We start from the raw sequence: 21912 nt of genomic DNA, 5'->3' as shown, positions 1-21912 counted from the left end.
CAAGAGAGTTTTGGTTGCTGGAGTTTGAGAAGGTTTTTGCCTTTTGAGTTGGGAGGAAGTTTCTGCTGCCATCCTTCCTGCCCAATAGCTGAGGAAAGGAGAAAATCTGACCTTTCCTGCCACAGGACCTTTCGATCAGAGAGTTTTATCCATACAGTTTTGAGAGAAAATAAGGAGTTAGAAGTTGTGTGACATCTGACGACCCTGCCCCCTCCCCCCCCCACCCCAACCTCCACCTCTGCCAGAGTTTTCACCCTGGGACATAGGACAAGGACTGTTTGTTGGAGATCGGGAAGTTCACCTGGACCTCAGGTTCTGTTGGGGAAAGGGATCCCATTACACTTAGGATACTCCTCCACCTACTTGGGACAACTGTTCCAAACCCTGAAGGATAAGAACACATCAGGATCCAGTGCTGAGGGCCATATTCACAGAGAAAAGAGAAATATAATGAAATACCCCAGTTTGGAACATGGATGTAACAGGGAACCACTTTGTTGGTGCAAATTGATTAAAATGAAGTACCTACAATAATGTTTTAGTTTGGAACTTCCAAGCAGAGCGTCCTGCCTGTTAATTCATTGTGCCTACACCTAGGTATCAGCAAGTACACACAGTGAAGAGGCATCCACCTTTACGCCTTGGGTGTTGGAGGTTCCCTCTCCCACCATTTGAAGAATCCTAGGGTGGTTTGGGTCTTGAGAGACAGTGTGAGCATTCAGCCTTGGGACTGAGTGCGACCCCCTACTCATTTCAGACGACAGCCTGAAGAAGGGGCTAGACAGCAAAAAAAAAAAAGAAAGTGCATCCAGCAACCTGGGGGGGGGGGGGGTGAGTAGACCAGCATAAAGAAAAGCTAAGGGGGGGTTTCCCCGAATCCCCTTTCCATTAATCATTCATCGTGTTCCACGCGCCAACACAAAAGAACTATTACCAGCTCCTCCTTCCACAAACTACGCTTACTCCGTCACCTTAAACCCCCTTCATGAACCCTCCGACTTTAGGCCTGTCCTCCAATCCCTAATATTCTCTTGCATAGACTACTGCAGCTCCCTCCTGACCTGGTCTATGTTTACACACAACCCATCCTCTACAGATTGTTCAAAATTCAGCAGCACGACTCCTTATGGATGTTCCGATGCGAGCTCACAACTCCCCTGTTCTCAAATCCCTACCTTGGCTCCCGATCCCATTCTGGGTACAATACAAGCTTGCCGCGATTATACACTCCTCGATTGCACTCGCCCTGGATTTCCTCTGTAATAAAAATCCACACACCCCCTCCCAGCACCTCAGATCGTCCAAACTCACGCTTTTAGATGTCCCATCCCCTAGGCTCACACACCTCGAGGAAACCAGAGAGCGTGCCTTCTTCTCCGCAGGACCTCTCCTCTGGAGCACCCTACCCAAAGGACTAAGATGCCTCTAAAACAGAACTTTCTTTTTAAAAAAATCCCTCAAAACCTTCCTTTTCCAAAAAAGCTTTCTCAAGCTTAAATGATGAGTCTATTCCCAACATGTCCCCCCTTTAGGGGAGGCCACCTAGGGCCAGAAGCAAAAGCAGAACTCAGCTTTCTCTAATGTATGAATTCCCCCCCCCCCACCACCACCACGTTTTAGTTCTATCCTTCCCCTCCTCCCCCCCCGATGATCATGTATTATTGTAATGACTGATGCTATTGCTGGATGATAAATGTAATGTCTGCTCCCCCTTTTATTTCTGTTTAAGTATGCTCTTACTGTTCCCCGCTCTGAACGTAGGAAGCGAGGGCAATAAATGGCTTGAAATATATAAATAAATAAATACATTTTCTCCCCGCCCCGTCACTGGACAAAACGGTGCCCTAGACAAAGGTTGCTTTGGGCATCCTCCTTCCCTTTTGGGCTCGTTTCGTGATAGATTCATAGACTGACTCTAAAGGGTGGCATAGTGCCCCCACCCAGCCACAACTTGACAATCAGGGCGGTCACCCTTCTTGCCAGTCCTTTGTGACAGCCCTGAAAGCACCACCACCAATCCGGGACATCCCCTCTTCCTAATCTCTATAAACCATACATCCCCTCCCCCCCCCCAGACTGGCCAGCAGTAGGAGAGCCTCGTGCTTGCCTCCTGCTGGCTAGTCATCTGGCACTTTTAATGGCACTCTCTCCATAGCTTTGTGCTTGGCAGGTCAACGTGCAAAGCTATGGCGAGCACCACTGAAATGCCAGAGAGGCAGGTATAGGGTTTCTTTCTTGCTGGCTGACTGGGGGAGGGGGAAAGGGGCTTTGATTAGGGTGGCTTGCTCAGTGAGGGCGTTTGAGAAAGAGGTGGGGTTCCTGGGGGGGGGGGGGTATGCGGGGTAGGGAGGAAGGACCCACTTTCTGGACATTATCGCCATTCCCTATGTCACTCCCCACAGCAAATGCCTACAGCATAGGAAGTCTCTGATGCAAGCCAGCTCTTGGGAAATTGTGGTCTTCTAAATAGAGGGATAATGGCTAATCAGCTTGCATGTTTACATATTTTGAATAAGTAGCTCCTCTAACATAATTTCGTGTGATTTTTCACCCATGCCAAATTCTTCATGCATAGTGTAGCCTTTAGTCTGTGCAATAAAACCTGTGAAAGCATGCAGTAAAGGTCAGGTCATTCCTGATCCTGGAGCTGTTTTTAAGCAGGGTAACGTAACACTGGTTATTGAGGTCAACTCCTTAAAATGATCATTTATTCAAGGCAAAATTAACTGGGTACATGACTTTTGGTAATAGCCAAGTCTAAGGATCGATAAGCAAGAATTGTTCTTCTGAACTCAAGTTCTTTAAAGGATTTGTTTCAATTAAGAAGTTGTTCTTTATGATTTCTATATTAGCACAAGGGTCAATTTACAAAAAAAAAAAAAAAAAGCTCAGTGCCTATATTTTGGATGCTTAAATTTAGATAGATTTTCAGCTGAATTTAGTTCCCTAGGTTTAGACCTGCAATTCATTCCCTAAAACTAGGCCTCTGAATATAATTGCTCAGATCTAATCAGTCTTCAAAGTGACTGATTTAGGTGCCTAATTCTGAAAGATTGGCTCCTAGAGCCTTTGAAAACTGAGCCCGTAGTGGCTTATTGTGCTCAATGTAAGCCATGAGCCTCAAAGACTGCAAGTGGGGAACTTATAAATCTTAAAATTCTTCAGGGCTGCCAATTATTCCTGCTTCTTGGGAATTCCAACTCAGGACAGAACTAGGACTAGGATCAGGTGCCTTGAGCCTTCTTTCACGGCTATCTGGGGATTTCCCCAGTTCACTTAGCTCAATCATTGCAAGGAGGGTCTTCAGCCAATGTCACCCAGGGGCTAAGACTGTTGCCTCAGGCCTTCACAGCATCCTCAGTGTCCCCATCCAGAATATACGACCCAAGAAGGGAATCCAGGTCCTCCACATGCAATTTCGCTGTACTGTTTCTGAGTAGGGATATGCTGTTATTTGTTTCATTTCATTTAGTGCATGCTGTATTTTTAAGCATGCACTAAAACTATTAGCAAGCACTGAACTGAAATAGCATACACTAAATCAATTTAGTGCATATTCATTCTATTGCATACTAAATGGGTTTTATCGTGCACTTAAATATTTAGTGTGGGCTACAAAGAAATGATTGAAAGTGAAAGTTAAAAAAAATAACACCACTCCCACCCCCCACCAAATCAACAAATCACAAATGTGATAGGATAGAGGTCTACAAAATCATGAAAGGACTTAAACAGGTAAATGTGAATTGGTTATTTACTCTTTCAGATAATACAAGGACTAGGGCGCACTCCATGAAGTTAGCAGATAGCACATTTAAAACAAATCAGATTCTTTTTTTTTTATTCAATGCATAATTAAGCTCTGGAATTCATTGCCAGAGGATGTGGTCAAGGCAATTAGTGTAGCTGGGTTTAAATAAGATTTGGATAAGTTCCTGGATGAGAAGTCCTTAAACTGCTATTAATCAAAAGGGAATAGTCACTGCTTGTTGCCAGCATTAGTAGCATGGGATCTATTTAATGTTTGGGTACTTGCCAGGTACTTGAGACTTGGATTGGCCTATTTTGGAAACAAGATACTGGGCTTGATGGACCCTTGGTCTACCCAGAATGGCATATCTTATGTTCTTATGTCCAGCAAAGTTTTTGTTTGCATGGATTACTTTTTAGATGTGCTTTTCCATGGAAAACTCAAGATCTCTACAATTGATCTACATATGCAGTCTGTTCCATATCCAAAATATACTCATCTAATAATCAAAAGTCGGTCATTGTTGGGGTACTGGTCACTGGTCAGAGTTACCCAGTGTCCCAAGTTGTTGTTTTCTGCTGTGTTTGGATAATCAATAAAACAGATCTAAACATAAAAGTAGTAATACTTACGAAGAAGCATTGTGCCAACCAATGCAGCTTTCAATGAGTTCTTGGGTTAATCCAGTAGTGAACAAAGAAACAAGGCCCAGGACTTTTAATGATTTCCAAAGGCAATAAATTCTCAGTTCCGAATTAATTTATAAAGAGGGAAATGTTCAAAGCCATTTACCTGGATAAACTGGCCTGTCTAAAAGTTTTCCTCCTCTGTGCAGGTAAAAGTGTGCATGGGCTTTCATAGTATGCATAGTTTTAGTCAGATTAAAAAGAGGTGATCCTGTGGGCGTTTAGGTTGAGAGAGTAAACAGTGCGTGCACCTCCGATTTGCAAATGTGCACGTGCTATTTTCCCCCGCCCTTGCACTCGGCTGCTCGCACAAATAGAAGGTGCAGAGCACGTGTACTTTGCAGCTCCTAATAGTCACAGGGAAACAATATGGCTGCTTACCATTTGAAAAATGGCCGCAATGTGTGTGTGTGTGCTCTGTATGTGCCTGTGTACGTTTCAAACAGTGGGGGCCGTTCAGTGCTGCCTCTACAATGATTAAGACATGAAACCATTTTTCATGGGAGCCCTCCTGACATCCTTTCACCACTGCATGCTGCTGCGCTGCGGTTTATATTTGCGTGGCTCTTCCTTGCCTGCGGCTCTGTCACCAGCTGGGGAGGTGCTGGGGAAGAGCTTCCCTCCTAGGACTGCTACCGAGACCACAAGAGTATGGGAGCTTGGATCTTTCCCCCCCCAAAAGCGCTTGCTTTTCTTACCCCCTCCTGGGAACTTGCTGCCGACTCAGCAGCGTCCTTGCAGAAAGAGTAGAGGGGAGGTGTGAGCCCTTCCGAAAGAACTGCCCCTCCGTGTTTCAGGTATTAAAGCTGTGCAGGCAAGTGAAATGCCTCACCTTTATGACAACACAAGCCTCTGACACATAGCCGTTTCCCAAAATGTGTATCCGAAAGATGGAATCCAAGAGGAATCCGCGGCGACTGTGTGTTCTGTAGGCTCACAGCTGCTGTATTGATATTGTAATGGAATGGCTGGGACCTGGCTTTATTCCAGATAATGGAAGGTTTCTGATAAAAAAAGAATTTCAGATAACGGAAGTTCTTTCAGAACATGGGTCAAAGCCTGTGATTCTTTATTTTTCAAATAATGGGAGTTTTCGGATAAAGGAACTTTGTATGTAAGGTGCCGTATTATATTTAATGATTCATGGAGATGGGGAAGGATGTTCTTTTTTTTTTTTTTTTATGCTACGGCTTCTCTGGCTCCTACCAGAATTCAGCTCTGTAGTTCAATCGATTCATTTTACAAGGAACTCTTCTCTCCTTTTTTTATCCCAGACAGGTGGATCAGTCTCTTCTATGACAGCAAGTATAGCATTGTACAAATGTAGCGCCCACTCACCGGTCTCGCCTCAGTGAGTCACGGGCTCTGCTCAACACTGGAGCTAAGTCTCTCGAATCACAATGTCTTTCATTCGAGTCCCCAGCTAGTGGTTCCTCCACAGTGGGAAAGCTTAATCCTCCTCAGCCCTGGGCTTTAACTATTGTTACTATCCAAGTGCAATTTAAGAACCAGAGGGACACTTGACAGGAGCTTCAGCATAAATTCTTTACTAAAGCACTTGTTCAACTCAAATGATCTGACCCATAATACATTTTCTTCTTGGTAAACCCATAACCTAGAAACAAATACATTTAAACAGCAATTGAGAGGTCCCTCTTCTCTGTTACTGGGGTCCCGCTATTCCTTCTTGAAATGTAAGGACTATTTTATTTAAACACTGTACAAAGATTCTCCCTTCCATTTAGAGCGCTCTGTGAATGATACCTGAATGTTACATGAAGCTCTGGTTAGATCCTCCCTTTTTCTCCTTCTCCTGTGTGGTACTGGTTAGGTACTACCCTATCTCTCTTCTGTACACCGGATGCATAAGTGTTGTGGATGGACACCTGACGGATGCCACTTCTCTCTCCTGCCCTGCTTCCTCTGCCTCTGCCGGTTACTGGATGGGTATCCTTTCTCCTTCTTCTCCAGTTTTTCCGGATGTGTTGTGTGTCCCGGCCGCGGCAGGCCCGCATCCGGCCCTACTCACCCTCGGCACCCGGATCCCGGACCTGGCCCTTCCTCGCTAGCAGCAGTAGGCAGCCGCCTCCGCGTCCGTGCTCCTGCCCCTTCCCCAGGTTCCTCCGGCTGCTCCGCGGCCTCCTCCAGCCCCAGTCGGGTCTCCCCACATGCGCATGGGGGAGACGCTGCCACCTTGTAATCCCAGTCATTGCCTTAGGCGCGCGTGCACGGGCCTCTTCTGACTTTAAAGGGGCCGTGGCGGGAAACCTTCCTGCGGCCCCGGATGATGACATCGCTGGGCCCTGCTATTTAAGGCAGGCCCCACCACTTGGTCGTTGCCTTGGCAACAAGTCTCCACGTTTGTCGTGTGTTTAGTTGCTACTCCTTCGTTCCTGGTTCCTGTTCCCGAGTTCCAGTACCTGTTACCTGTTTCTGATTTCTTTGGACAGATTCCTGGCTTTGACCCTTGCTCGCCCTTGACCATGCTTTGGACGGATTCCCGGCTCTGACCTGTGCTCGTACCTTGACCTTGTCTCCTGCCCTGACTTCAGCCTGTATTCGACTTCGTCTCCAGCTGCCTGTCCTGACTCCAGCCTGAGCTTGACTCTGCCTCCAGCTGATTACGTGGACTTGGCCTCCTTTAGGCTTCCACCTACTTACAATCCTGGACTTAACTTGTTCCTGTTCTCTAGCCTGCCTCAACCTGTCCAGGCTTCTGGATCTAGGCCCTGTCTTGAACTCAGCTCCTTCGGACCCTGTGACCCTGCTGCTTCCTGGCTACCTGTCCTGAACTCCTTCAATGGGATCAACCACTTGGAGGCCCGCCTAAGACCAGCCAGCCCCGGTACCCAGGGGCTCAACCTGCGGGGAACGAGGGCTGGTATTGGTGAAGTTCCAGTTGGCCTCCGCTTCCCGATGTTGGGGACCCGTGGGGGTTTCCCCATGGGTAGCGTCAACTCCACCTCGGGCCATGGCTCCACCTCCACTACAGGACGGGCAAGGGAATCTCATGGATTAAGGGATACTAAATTGATGAAAGAAAACTTCTCTTCTTACACCTATCTTTGGGTAGGAAAGGTAGATAAAACTTCCTCTCAAACAAAAATAACACAATCATTAACTGCAAACATCACTAGAGAGTGACCACTGAATGTGAGTTGTTCATTACTCTGCTTATTTTCTAAGACTTCTCAGTCACGGCTTTGAGCTTTTACTCTGAAAAATTTAGAGAACTGAAAAGAAATATTCCTCTTTCTAAATCCGAACTGAAAATCCACTCAGACACTAGGGGGTCGCTGCTTTAATGCAAACAGCTATAGCAGCCTCTAGTGGGGTTGCAGAAATAAAGGTGCTACATTCTTCTACTCTATACTGGCCTGACCTAACTATTAGGCCATACTCCTTTGTAGGGATCAGAATGACGTGCTTCACACACATATATATAGTGCAACCCCTTCCCTAATACAGGGGTCACAGCAGAAGTCCCTGGGGTCATTGTCTCCCGGATTACTCTTCCCTCTCGCTTGCACCGTCCACAGTACTGCAGTAAGCCACCAAGGGGGCCAGGGATCAACCGGTGGGGAGGAGGACAAGCCTGCAGGGTCCTCACCTCCTGGGGGGGTAGGTACCCTGTACTGTCTCTCACAACCAGTCTCTCTCCCACTTGAACTCATGTAGGCAGATCTCTTCAATACAGCAGGCTAGTTCTTAAGGTGGGAAAAAAAAAAAACAATTTACCGTAACTTATAAAAATGGAATCCAGGCAAAAAGGAGAAATCATGAAAAGCAAAACACAGAAAGGTAGCTGCAAGCTCTACAGCCTCTCTTTCCAGGTTCTGCCTCTGAATCAGTGTCCAAGTCTCCAAAGTTATTTCCCAGAGATGGGAAAGAACAAAACTCTCTTCTCGAAAATAGGCAGGGAGATGATGGTGGCAAAACAAACTCTTTCCTTCAAAAGATGGCTCAGTACTTCTCCTTCCCTTTCTAGTCCATCACAGTCCCCACTTTTTCACAGGGCAAAGTAGCATCCCGGGCAAACTGCAGACTGGCGGCAGGGCAAACTGCACCCAATCCTGTCCCTCCAGCTGGGGAGGGGGGGTTTCCTCCTGAACTGGGAGCAGGTCAGAAACAAGCCAGCTCTCTCAAAAGTAAAAAAATCCACTCCTGAGAACTCTCCTGGTTTACCCCACTGATGCAGACATGGGGCCTACTGGGATTCACCAAACCAGACATGGGGCCTACTGGGATTCACCAAACCAGAGCCTTCCGTCTCACACCAAACATTACATCAACCACACTTTCCTCGTGCTCAGCCCAGTTTATATAGGGGAGCAGTAACCAATCCCAAAAACAGGGAGTAGGGCCAATCAACTGGGGTGGATCCAAAAGGCAAAAAAAAAAAGGCAAAAATCTCCCATTAGCTGGAAAGGTTTGGTAAGGATGTGAAGCCAGCCTTACATATAGCAACCCCATATGAGATAAAATTATCTTCCCCTTCCCTTGCTGGCCCAGAGTGCTGGAGAGGGACATTATCTCCTCCTTCAGTGCCGCTCTTTATGGCCAGCGGGGGCTGCCAGAATAGCAGGCAGTAAGCTTCCCCAGCTGCCCCTGGGACTGAGCACCTTGCCTCCATGGTAGCCCAACCTCTACCAGCCCTGATGCCCAGCAGGCTCTAATAACCTGAGACGGAGCTCTGCTCAGACAGCTATGGGGCTGGCCCTCTCTTCATTTCTTTCAGTTCCGAAAACTTTGATTACATAAGAAAAATAGAACATTATAATTAGCAGTTCTTCAAAATCTACCACTTGGATAGTTTTTACTGCTTTTGCGTGCTGTGCATCACTGGCTTTTTTGGCTAGGATTGAGTTTTGTTTATGACATCTCAGAGTCAGACAGGAATATACATTTATAAGGCAGCATCAGAGCTAAAAGCAACCACCTATGCGCACAGCTCGCTGCATGAAGTGTTGATTTATACCTGGCACATGCTATATATTGCTTAACTTTTGCTGTGTTACACTCCAGAGAAAACGGATTGGTTTCACATTGCCAGCAGACTGATGAAAGGCCAGTCTTTCCTCGCTCTTGATGAGTTTGGGGGTTTGGGATACTGGATGAGCTGTGGGTGGTTCTGCATATCTTGAATTCCTGCCTCAATCTCTAATGGCTGCTGGCCATTCCTCCAGAAGCCACAGCTAAGACTGTCTCACAATTTTAGTTCAAAGGCAGCAGCTCTGATACGTAAAACTAAATTTCAAAGACTAAAGGTTGAATTGGTTTCAGGAAAAAAAAAAGCACACATGCCTCTGTTCCCATGCCCAGACTGATAGCTTTTCAATTATGTGTCTTGTTCTCAACACAAACAGAAGAATTTAACTTGAAGCAAGGGAAGTGAATGTAGTCTGCGTAATACGGTGTGCTGCTGCCCTGGTTTCACAGCTCTTCAGGTCCGTTCTGGCTATGGGCATGTGACATAGCCATATAGTGATTTCAGTATGGTTTCTAGTGAGTGTCTGGGAACAAAGCTTGTCTACCATGGTCCAAGCTGGCTGAGCATCCACAAACATGGCCATTGTAAAGTAGGCTTTTTCCAGTAGAATTTGGCTTCTGTAACAAATACCATGCAGAGAAGCCTGACTTTTGGTACAAGACTTATTTGCTATGTGTATGGTTGGTTGTCAAGAAGTCACTGTGAAGAAGGATTATTATACCAGAAAATTGGGTTAAATCGGCGCTATTGGCAATTGTAAGGTTCAGGTCTGACAGCACTGGGATCCCCAGCCTCTCACTTTCATTCCCAGGCATTCACTCAAACCTTAAAGAGCCGGTAGAAACAAGTACAAAGCAAAGGTGGTCGTTGAAAATTCTTAAACGTTCAAGATTCAAGGTCAACTGCTCAATTCTAAAAGGTTCAAAACTAAGAAGAGGCAGATTGGAGAATCCTCACCTGAAGAGCAAGACTAAGCACCTGAATGCCAAGCTTCAATGGATAATTATTTCAATGAAAGTGGTCAAAGCTACTGTCAAAAGTTAGGTTTTGAAGGATCACTCTTTCCAGAGTCCGGAAGAAGAGGAGCCAAATGGTTAGAGGAGCAGGCTGAGAACCTAGGAAGCCGGAACTGAAATCCCACTTCTCCATATGGGTTGCAGGGCAAGTGTCTTAAACCTCTGTTGCCTCGGGTTTACAATTAAATTGTGAACCCTCTGAGGCAGAGAACCACCAACTATACCTCACTGTCACTTGGATTTGGAAAGGCCAACAATTTAAGTCTAAAGTCCAGAAGCTGGCACCGGTGCTCAAAGTGCCGAGTGTCCTAAATTTCAAGTGAAGTCCCAACAGGGCCCTTTTAGAAATTCTGCATTCACCAGAATGAAACTATCTCAGAGCACCCTTTCTCCTACATTAATTTCCAGAGCTTTCACCCTGCCCTTCATTCCTCATTCTGCCCTGCACCCCAAGTCCCTAAGCACTGCTTAGAATAACCTAGCGAGCCCTTCATTCTCCATACACACGGGCAAGTCAGAATTTACTGCCGCCTAGGCTTTCTCTCTACTGCAGTACCATAAACATGTGTGTGCCTTGTTAATTAAAAAAAAAATAATCTCAATTATGTCTTTGTAAGAGGATACTGGATGTTTTATGGGACCAAATGAAATTGCTCTGTTCCTGTCAGAACAACTAATGGTTTAGTATTATCTTTCCCAACTGGTTTATGCTATGACCCACTTAATTCTCAGTTCCAAGCAACTTAATTTATTTTACTTTTATTTGTACACAGGTGGATAAAACCAACATAGTGACATAGGTGTAGTTTGCTTAGTTGGGGGGGGGGGGGGGGGGTTTCAAGGGCTAGGGAGGTCATACTGGTGAGGGTGGATGGGAGCTGACTCAGCACTAACCTAGAATGTTTGTGTGAGGGGGGAGGAGGGTGCTGTTCCCCTATGTGCCCCCCCCCCAAGCTACACCTATGTGTTGCAAGTATATCATATGACATGGCACATGCTTCTCTTGATCGGATCGTATACACACCAGGGTTCTGAAGGAACTCAAAAATGAAGTTTCAGATCTGTTAGTAAACATTTGTAACCTATCATTAAAATCACCCATTGTACCTGAAGACTGGAGGGTGGCCAATGTAACCCCAATATTTAAAAAGGGCTCCAGGGGCAATCCAGGAAACTATAGTCCAGTGAACCTGACTTCAGTGCCGGGAAAAACATCACAAAGCATATAGAAAGACATGGTTTAATGGAAAAAAAGTCAGCATGGCTTTACCCAAGGCAAGTCTTGCCTCACAAATCTGCTTCACTTTTTTGAAGGAGTCAATAAACATGTGGATAAAGATGAACCGGTAGATGTAGTATACTTGGATTTTCAGAAGGCATTTGACAAAGTTCCTCATTAGAGGCTTCTAGGAAAACTAAAAAGTCATGGGATAGGTGGCAATGTCCTTTCGTGGATTACAAACTGGCTAAAAGACAGGAAACAGAGAGTAGGATTAAATGGACAATTTTCTCAGTGGAAGGGAGTGGGCAGTGGAGTGCCTCAGGGATCTGTATTGGGACCCGTACTTTTCAATATATTTATAAATGATCTGGAAAGAAATATGACAAGTGGGGTAATAAAATTTGCAGATGATACAAAATTGTTCAGAGTAGTTAAATCACAAGCAGATTGTGATAAATTGTAGGAAGACCTTGTGAGACTGGAAAATTGGGCATCCAAATGGCAGATGAAATTTAATGTGGATAAGTGCAAGGTAATGCATATAGGGACAAATAACCCATGCTATAGTTACACAATGTTAGGTTCCATATTAGGAGCTACCACCCAAGAAAAAAATCTAGGCTTCATAGTGGATAACACGTTGAAATCGTTGGTTCAGTGTGCTGTGGCAGTCAAAACAGCAAACAGAATGTTAGGAATTATTAGGAAGGGAATGGTGAATAAAACAGAAAATGTCTTAATGCCTCTGTATCGCTCCATGAGACCGCACCTTGAATACTCTGTATCGCTCCATGAGACCGCACCTTGAATACTGTGTACAATTCTAGTTGCAGCATCTCAAAAAAGATATAGTTGTGTTGGAATAGGTACAGAGAAGGGTGACCAAAATGATAAAGGGAATGGAACAGCTCCCCTATGAGGAAAGACTAAAGAGGTTAGGACTGTTCAGCTTGGAGAAGAGACAGCTGAGGGGGGATATGATAGAGGTGTTTAAAATCATGAGAGGTCTAGAACAGGAAAATGTGAATCGGTTATTTACTCTTTTGGCTAATAGAAAGACTAGGGGGCACTCCATGAAGTTAGCATGTGGCACATTTAAAACTAATCGGAGAAAATTCTTTCTCACTCAAAGCACAATTAAACTCTGGAATTTGTTGCCAGAGGATGTGGTTAGTGCAGTTAGTGTAGCTGGGTTTAAAAAAGGATTGGATAGGTTCTTGTTCTTGGAGGAGAAGTCCATTACCTGCTATTAATTAAGTTAACTTAGAAAATAGCCACTGCTAATACTGGCATCAGTAGCATGGGATAGACAGTTTTTGGGTACTTGCTAGGTTCTTATGGCCTGGATTGGCCACTGTTGGAAACTGTTGGAAACTGGATGCTGGGCTTGATGGACCCTTGGTCTGACCAAGTATGGCATGTTCTTATGTTCTTCACATATTTGAAACACTGGGCGTGGTTTCTTGATATCACCACATCAACTCAGGATCCTCAGCAATTTTGCTTGTGGTTTATAGCCTCAGCTTCTGGAATGTTTTGGTAAAAGAATTGGGATTTTATTGTTCAACAAATATGTTACTATTATTCTATAGAATAAGCTTTTGGGATTCTGAAAAATTCATATTGAATAGGTTTATATGGTTAAATTTGGGACGTAGCCAGACAAACTCTGCATTATCCAGATAAGTGTTTAGTCAAGTAAAACCAGGTAAATCAAAGGTATTCCAGGACAGACTAAGTCATTGGGATAACTTAGCCAGATAACCCTGATATTCGACATTATTCATCTAAGTGATCTGGGTCACTTTAGTCATACCGAAAGGCTGTCCTAACTTATCCGGCAAACTTACCCAGATAACTTAAGATGTATCTGGGTATTTTCAGTAGTGTGGTTTTGCCACTGAATAGCTGTTTTAAATTAACCAGGTCAGTTTATCTGGTTAACTCACCTGCATAGCCCATTGTTGAATAATATGGACTTCCAAATTTTCCAAGAGACTTCTGTAGGTAAAGTAGTGCTTCTCCCACAGAAATAGCCCTATAGAAAATTGTGCAGTTAATGCACAGGTGAAATAATGCACACATACACACACACACTGTAATCATGTACTTTTATGAGCATAAGGGAGAGGCATTCCTGGGGGTTTCAGTCTGGGTGAAGTTGGGACTTTATGATTTTACAAAACATGCATATAAATTCTCTGGAAAAAAAATTATGCACACCAAATAGCAGATATAATTGTGTTCATGCAGTTTTGCTGGGATAATTTTGAATGCAAACTTATATGCATAAGGTTCACTTTGAAAACTGGTGTCCCTTGGGCCACATAACGACCCACCAATTTATGTGGGCTGTTATAAATGTAGCCCCCCAAAAGTCAGGCAAATTCATTTGTATGTATGTCACAGTTCTAATACCAGTGGAAGCCCTGGCAAGTTAGCCTTGCATCTATCTTCTTAAGCGTTCAGCACCATTTTGTCCCCCTCCTTAAACCCCCACCAAGACTGCATTTTATTATGTAGTATAAATGATAGGGAACACTACAGTTGCTTTTGATTAAAAAATGAACAAAACAAAACTGCTTGTTGATTCATTACAAGCTGCCTCACTAGGGCAGCATGTGTCTGAAGCATAAATCACAACATGCACTCTTCATAAGGGAGAGGGTCCACAGCAGCAGGCGTCACCAGCAGCTACTTGCCCAGTCTATCAGATTTCCCTAACCAAAGATTCCCTCACCCGCTGCCAGGATCACAGTAGCTTTGAGCCAATGGGAGTTTAAAAAATGCAAACACTGCTGCTGCTGCCCGTCATCACTGTTGAGTCCGGCCACTGCTTGACCAGTGCGACGTTCCATAGGAAAGCAACCTGCTGTCCCGATAACTGGATTCATCAGGCATGCAATTACAGCAGCGTGCCGATTGGAGTAGAGATTTTTGTTTTAGCCCACTTATGAGGGCAAAATATCCCAAAAAGGCACAGCAGAAACACTGACTTTGCATATGTAATATAGCAGCAGATATGGACCATAAGACCCATCTAGCCTGTCCGGTTTACTTCTTGGTGCAGTGCCATAGACCCCGGTTAATCGCTGGATTTCCCTGAAATTCATTATACAAAACCCAACCGGGATCCCCAAATGATCCTGAAGAGCACAGTAAAATAAATGACCAGAGTTCAGGCTTCCAGTCTTGTTTAAGACATGTCCAGGCACCAGTTCTTTAGCCTCAGCCTTATAACACTTTCCAGGTTCTCCACTTCTTCTTCCTCTTCTTTCCCTCTGAAATAAAGATTGAATGCTGCACACCTGCTTCCTTTTTTGACCCAAGAACCAAGTTCCTCCCACATTATGTTCTTCCTCCATCACCCAAAGTTCTCTTTTCCAGGCCTGGGCTTGAATGTATTTATTTATTTTATTTAACAGTTTTATATACCGAAATTCTTGTAAGGGGTTACAAATCAGTTCGGTTTACACAGAACAGCAACAGTGCTTCAGTAAATGAAAGCAATTACATTGAACAATGAATGTAATATATTAATTCAAGCAATCTGAACTTCTTCAAAATGGTCATTAAAAAAAATAAACAAATAAACTTCACATGTCATCGGCTGGACAGATTCAGTTCAACAACTATCAGGTAAAATGTAAGACAATTTCATGGGCTGGCGCATGACGGTGTTTGAGAAGGGCAGCTGTGGCCTGGCCCTTGGGCTCAAGCTGCAGTGATGTCTGCTGCAGTGCAGGTGCAGGTTCTGGTTTGCGTCTGCTCTCTGACAAGATTTGGCGCCTGGGGTTGGATGCACCGCAAAGGGCCAAGCAGGCAGTTCCAGGGAGCTGTGAAAATGGACGCCACTCCTGCAGTGACCTGTTGGCTGAAGGAGCAGCACTGAGGTTGAAGCTGAAAGGAGACTTCCCTCCAGCCCTCCTGGCCAGCAGAGGGACACGTGTGTCATTCGGGCGTGCTGCCTGGGGTGGAGGGAGACAGAAAAACAAGAAGTTCCATGCAAAGCAAATGGAGTCTACGTTCCGCGACAATCGTATATGCGCGTATCTGCACGTACGCCATAGGTAGATCTCCCCCCCCAAAAAAAAAAAAATACATTAGTCAGGATCCCCTTGGAGCCCCTGACATGTCCTGAAAGTTTGGTTTGAATCGGACATCAGACACAAAAGTTATTAGGAAGGGACACCTGGATATACACACACACATGGAAAGTAGGCCTGAAAGGCAAAACATGGGGGATAAAGAAAAGAGGAGAAGCTGTATAAACATTAACAAGCAAATGAAGAAGAATTCCATTAGATGCTCTTCGTCTTTAGTGCTTTATGGTCCAGGATGAAATGCTTATTAAATCTGACCCAGCTGGAAACCAAGGCTTCAGTGCCTCTGGTCAAACTAAACAGTGCAGTAATAGGAGGCTTTCATTGCTAGAAAATTCTCTGGTCCTTCTGGCTAAAACCATGTATTTTCTTGTTACGGCTATGCTGTGCAATATATTGAAGCACATTTTGACTTTGTCATTTGTTCTTTTCATGCCAGTGAAAAATGGCGATTAGTACGTTGCAAACGTGTAGGCAGTGAGTCCTACAATGAGCTAGATTAAACTGGTATACTCGGTTAAGCCATGAAAAGTAGGAACATGTGTGCTGGCTTGTAGCCGTTCTGCACAGGGCCCCTGATAGAAACTGAATTGCACTATTCAGCATTTCAGATTTTGGATGGGTTCTGGAATATGCATTAAACCTTCTGCCCTAGTCTTCCTGTTTGCCCATTTAGCCGTAGATAATATGCTTAAAAAATAAAATATGCAAGGAATGAAAAATGCAGCAGAGTACATTTCAAGCAAGATCTTGATAAGCTAATTAAACTTAAAAATCTAGTAGTTTGTTGTGGATGTGGACCCTGAAGCCCAGGGGGAGTTGGGCAACCTGGTCCCCACCGATAGCAGTTGGAGCTGGCTGAAGCAGAGGCCCAACTGGAGCTTCACTAATATCAGCCCACGTTCCCCTTAGGTTGAGACCTTGGTACCGGGGCCGGCTGATCTTAGGTGTGGGCCTCTGTGGGGGATAAGATTCATCGCAATGAAGTCATCGCAGGCTAGCTAGGAGTAGGAAGTGGAGTCAGGACAAGCAGCTGTCAGGACAGGCAGTAATTGAACAGGGTCGGGTTCAGGCTGTGGTCAGATGCAGGCAGCGTTCTCGCAGTGTCGTGGTTAGACAGTGGTTTGGACAGGCGGAGTTCAGTCTGAAACAGAAGCAAGGGTCAGGGACAGCGGAGGTCAGCAGCATCGAGGTCCAATCTGAGGTCAAGCCAGAAGTCCGGTCCAAGGTCAAAGCCAGAAGTCCAATCCGAAGAGACAAGGAATGAAGAGGACGAGGAAGGACAAGGGACCACAGGAACAAGATGAGATGCTGAAGACAGACAAAGGAATACTGACCACAAGACAAGAACTCATAAGACAAACCAGACTGCCAAGGAACCAGGACAGAACACAAGAACTCAGGAGCCACACACAAAGTAACAGAAACCAGGAACCAAGAATGGGAACAGAAGGCAGGAACCAGACATGCAGAGATAGCACTATTCCGAGGGAGTTGACCTAGTATTGAAGCAAGGAGGCATTGCTGTGGGAAGCCATTTATGTGCTGGTGGTCCTGACATTATCGGGAAGCACCGCGGGTGATTTTCCACCGTGGGCCCTTTAAATCAGTGCAGGTGAGATGCGTGCACACCTAGGGGCAGCCCCAGTGGAGCCAGCAGCTTCTCTCTCTGGAGTGGCGTTGGGCCTCGTCAGGTTCGGCAGTCGGACATGTCATCCTCCTGGGGGTCTGCCCAGGCGAGGAGGATTCCTGGCATTGGGTCGGGACTGGAGGTAAGAATGACGACCCGCAGAATGGGACTGCGGGCCGCCGAGCTCAACATAGTTAAAGGAAAGATAAGATCCTGTGCAAAAATTCAAAAGTCCATATAGCATTAATGTACCCATCAATTATGATATCACTATGTGCAGGTACTTCTGGACTTGTCTTGGTAGGGGCCCAATAGGGTAGGTTTTCTCAGATCGATGCACTTGCATGCAGGGCAGTCACTGCACAAAACAGCAACCCCCTTCCCTTTAGTGCTTGGGTGCTCTCAGACTAACTCAAAAGGGCAGCATGGCAACCTCCTTCTCCCCCAGCATGGTGACTTTCTTGCCCATTCCCTGCGACAATCCTATATGCATGGATTGCAGACATGCAAAGATGTGTGTCCCAGCAAGTAGGCCACTTTAGTCCTCGATGGCACTTCTTTGTATGTTCTTACAATTCACACTTTTTTTGTTATGCAGCTACCCTTGTGAAATATTACATAGGATACAGTTGACGTAATTTTCTTTTAATAAAATTAAAAAATCCAAGTTACATGCAGTATTCTTCCTTTTGTCATGTGGAAATTAATAATACTCCAGTTTCTCCCTACAATCACACACTAGAGATGTGAATCGTGTGATCGATCGTCTTAACGATCGATTTTGGCTGGGGGGGGAGGGAATCGGATCGTCGCGGTTTTTTTTTTTTTTTTTTAATCGTGTAAATCGTAAACAGGCACACTAAAACAACCCTAAAACCCACCCCAACCCTTTAAAATAAATCCCCCACCCTCCCAAACCCCCCCCCCCAAATGTCTTAAATTACCTGGGGTCCAGTGGGGAGTCTCGGTGTGATCTTCCACTCTCGGGCCACGGGTGCATTAATAGAAATGGCACCGGCGCCATTTCGGTTCCTGTCCCCCAACGTCACGAGCACAGGAGATCGCTCCCGGACCCTCGCTGGACCCCCAGGGACTTTTGGCCAGCTTGGGGGGGCCTCCTGACCCCCACAAGACTTGCCAAAAGTCCAGCGGGGGTCCGGGAGCGACTTCCTGCACGCGAATCGTATTGCTGTATTGCAAAATGGCGCCGGCTGTATGGCCATATTGCCGTATTGCAAAATGTGCCGGCCATACGGCCGGCGCCATTTTGCAATACGGCAATACGATTCGAGTGCAGGAAGTCGCTTCCGGACCCCCACTGGACTTTTGGCAAGTCTTGTGGGGGTCAGGAGGCCCCCCCAAGCTGGCCAAAAGTCCCTGGGGGTCCAGCGGGGGTCCGGGAGCGTTCTCCTGCGCTCGTGACGTCGGGGGACAGGAATCAAAATGGCGCCGGCACTACCTTTGCCCTGTCAGGGCAAAGGTAGTGCCGGCGCCATTTTGCCCTGTCAGGGCAAAGGTAGCGCCGGCGCCATTTCTATTAACGCACCCGTGGCCCGAGAGTGGAAGATCACACTGGGACCCCCCCCACTGGACCCCAGGTAATTTAAGACATTTTGGGGGGGTTCGGGGGGGGTGGAGGATTTATTTTAAAGGGTTGGGGTGGGTTTTAGGGTTGTTTTAGTGTGCTGGTTTTCCCGCCCTCCCCCTTCCCCTCCCCCTTCCCCCGATTTACGATTTTTGACGATAAATCGGGGGAATTCCTATTGTATATCGCCTCTAATGATTTTTGACGATTTAAAATATATCGGACGATATTTTAAATCGTCAAAAAACGATTCACATCCCTATCACACACACACTCACACACACACACACATATACACACTCACACACATTTGGAGAATCGAGCACCATCCTGGGTCCTTCCCTCTCCTTATGGCCTCTATCTGGGTCTTTTCTCTCTCTTCCATCCATGGTTCCTTCCCATGTCTTATTTTGTTTACTTATTTTTTTGATTTATATTTCACTTTTTTCAGCAACCTCAAAATAGATTATGTTACAATGATAATTGGTTATGGTGCTGCCTATCTCTGAAACCTGGTATACTCCAATAGACGCCATGAGACATGTAAGAGAACTGACACAATGGATTTCTGTGGCATGACCCAGCCTTCATTTTCAACCTGTGTTCCTGCTTCTTAGGCTCATCAGAGTATATTTATTTATTTATTTATTTATTTATTTATTTAGACATTTTATATACCGTCGTTCCATATAAAGATCACAATGGTTTACAGAAGTAACATTTATAACTATTAATCATCAAATTTTCATGGTTTAAATAGGTAGTATTCATAAACAGAATTAACACATATCATATGAAGTTCCAATACATATTAAGTTGCTTACTAAAGCTCTAAGATATAAGGCAAGTAATACAGGGAAATAATATAACAAATATCACATTAATGTCAGTCGTTGTTTTGCCACTCTTACATTCACTCATTATGTATAGGAAGCCTTAGGTGTCACTGAACATCTGACGACCTCAGGAGGCAATATTGTCATGTCCTTGAGTCAGATAAATGCTGTTGTGGAAGACACGTTCCCCCCCCCAGGTCCGGCCACCAGATGTCACTGTCCCTGGATAGAACTCACTTGAGAAGATTTTAGGGCACTTTGGGATCAGTTTGAGGAAGCATTTGAACAGTAAGGATGTTTAAGTTTTACACTCTGGTGAGGCCTCTCAGCTTCACCCAGATGGAGGTTCATTTAGAAGTGATACCTCATCCTGCCAGAGGGTCCTTCTACTAATTTACAGAGAGAGAGATTTTTACACCTGATAACCCCTTTTGGGGTGAAAGGGCTCTCACCAGGGGACCAAAGACCTGTGAGCCTACTCTAAGCCCTAAGTGGGCAAGCACCTGTGATGGATCCTGCTGCGAGAGACAGTGAGGGCAGAAGAGAGATCCAGTTTTAACTTTTGAAGTATTTTTTCACTCTGAACAGAGTGGGGAGGTTTTGGATCTCCCCCTCCTTACTGGGATTACAGTGCTAAGAACAAGCCTGATCCCATTTGACTTTTCCCTATAAGACGTCCCCTCAGAAATATCAATAAATCAAGGATGGAAGAACAAGATCGGGAAACCCCAGTCAGATCTCCACACTATGGGAACAGGGCGGGCTGGGTGACCGAGGGGAAGATGACTTAAGGTAGGATTTTTGCTGTGAAGTTGTGGACCCCATTACTTGGATTCCCGGATAGCCACTGGGTGAGCTTTCACATTAAATGTGTGGTTCTAGGTAGGTAGGTGTCCTTATATTCAGGCATCATGGGGCTCTATCCAGGTGCCTGAATATAGGGACACCTAACTTCCTACCTAGAACCACACTTGTACCACCATGTCAGATATAACGTCAACATTATTGGATGCAGCTCCATCACTGCTTTCTACATTAATGGTGGGGGTGGAAGGGAAATAGAACCAAGAACTAAGAGAAACAGATAAGTATGAGAGAAAAAAGTGTGTGAAGCTTGCTGGGCAGACTGGATGGGCCGTTTGGTCTTCTTCTGCCGTCATTTCTATGTTTCTATGTTTCTATAATGGACTTGAATCTATGATTACAAATCAGTAAACTCTTATTTCCATACCGAGTTCCTGGTCCTGTCTAATTTATTACAGCCTCTCACCTCATGAGATGCACCTACAACCTACACATACAATGGGAACAGCATAACGCTCTATGGGCCACAAGCAAGAATTTACCCCCATAAAAAGAATTCCCCCCCCCCCCCCCAGGGATTAAGAGTTAAGCATGGAATGGAATTTGCTAGCAGGAGCAGCCCTGAAGAGAATAAATAAGTTTGTGTGCTCTTGGGGTTAAAACCCCACTAAGGGGTTACACTGTCAAGGCACCCCAGATTGAGAAAAAGAAGGTGGGTGAATGAGTATTGGACTGGAGTGTGCTCCAGTTGGGTGAGGAGAAGAAGCTTACCGGAAAAAAAAAATCCCATATGCAATGTACAGAATTCAGCAGTATTAGAAAAGTCAAACAAAATGCTCTTAGATTAGAAACCTGTCATCACCACTTATTACTCAATGATTGGCGAGTTATTTATTATTAAATCTGCTCTGCACAAGCAGGGAATGATGGGGCGTTTCTGACATTAAAAATGAAATCACCTTTATGGGACAAAGGGGGGTCTCACAAATCTCCCACAACATGTTTCTGATCATGGGTGGTGAAGGACAAAAGTGAAAATAGAAAGCGATGACAGATGAGGCCCACCAGCTCATTCATTTCCCCAGTTTTGATGTTCCATGATCAGCTATGATACCTTAACGTGTCTTAACTAGTGCTCGAAACCACCGTGGACAAGGTGATTACGTGAGTAAAATGATAAAAGTATCCACAATCTATAATCAAGAAAAATGAGTGGAGTTAAGGGCTAGGCTTTACGTGCTGTGTGAACTGCTAAAGTCGATCAGAGGATTCTGCTACTGGAGCTGGAG

The 21912-nt window shown here is 45.2% G+C and overlaps 1 protein-coding gene across 2 annotated transcripts in view; it reads left to right on the top strand.

Annotated features, from left to right (window-relative positions):
• Positions 1-21912, top strand: part of FRMD6 (FERM domain containing 6) — a 321577-nt gene that overhangs the window by 168940 nt on the left and 130725 nt on the right. The window lies entirely within an intron of this gene.

This window comes from Rhinatrema bivittatum, chromosome 4, assembly GCF_901001135.1.
Source record: "Rhinatrema bivittatum chromosome 4, aRhiBiv1.1, whole genome shotgun sequence".
NCBI classification, from domain to species: Eukaryota; Metazoa; Chordata; class Amphibia; order Gymnophiona; family Rhinatrematidae; genus Rhinatrema; species Rhinatrema bivittatum.
Note: the sequence above shows the minus strand (reverse complement) of the source record. Positions and strands in the feature narration are given on the sequence as shown.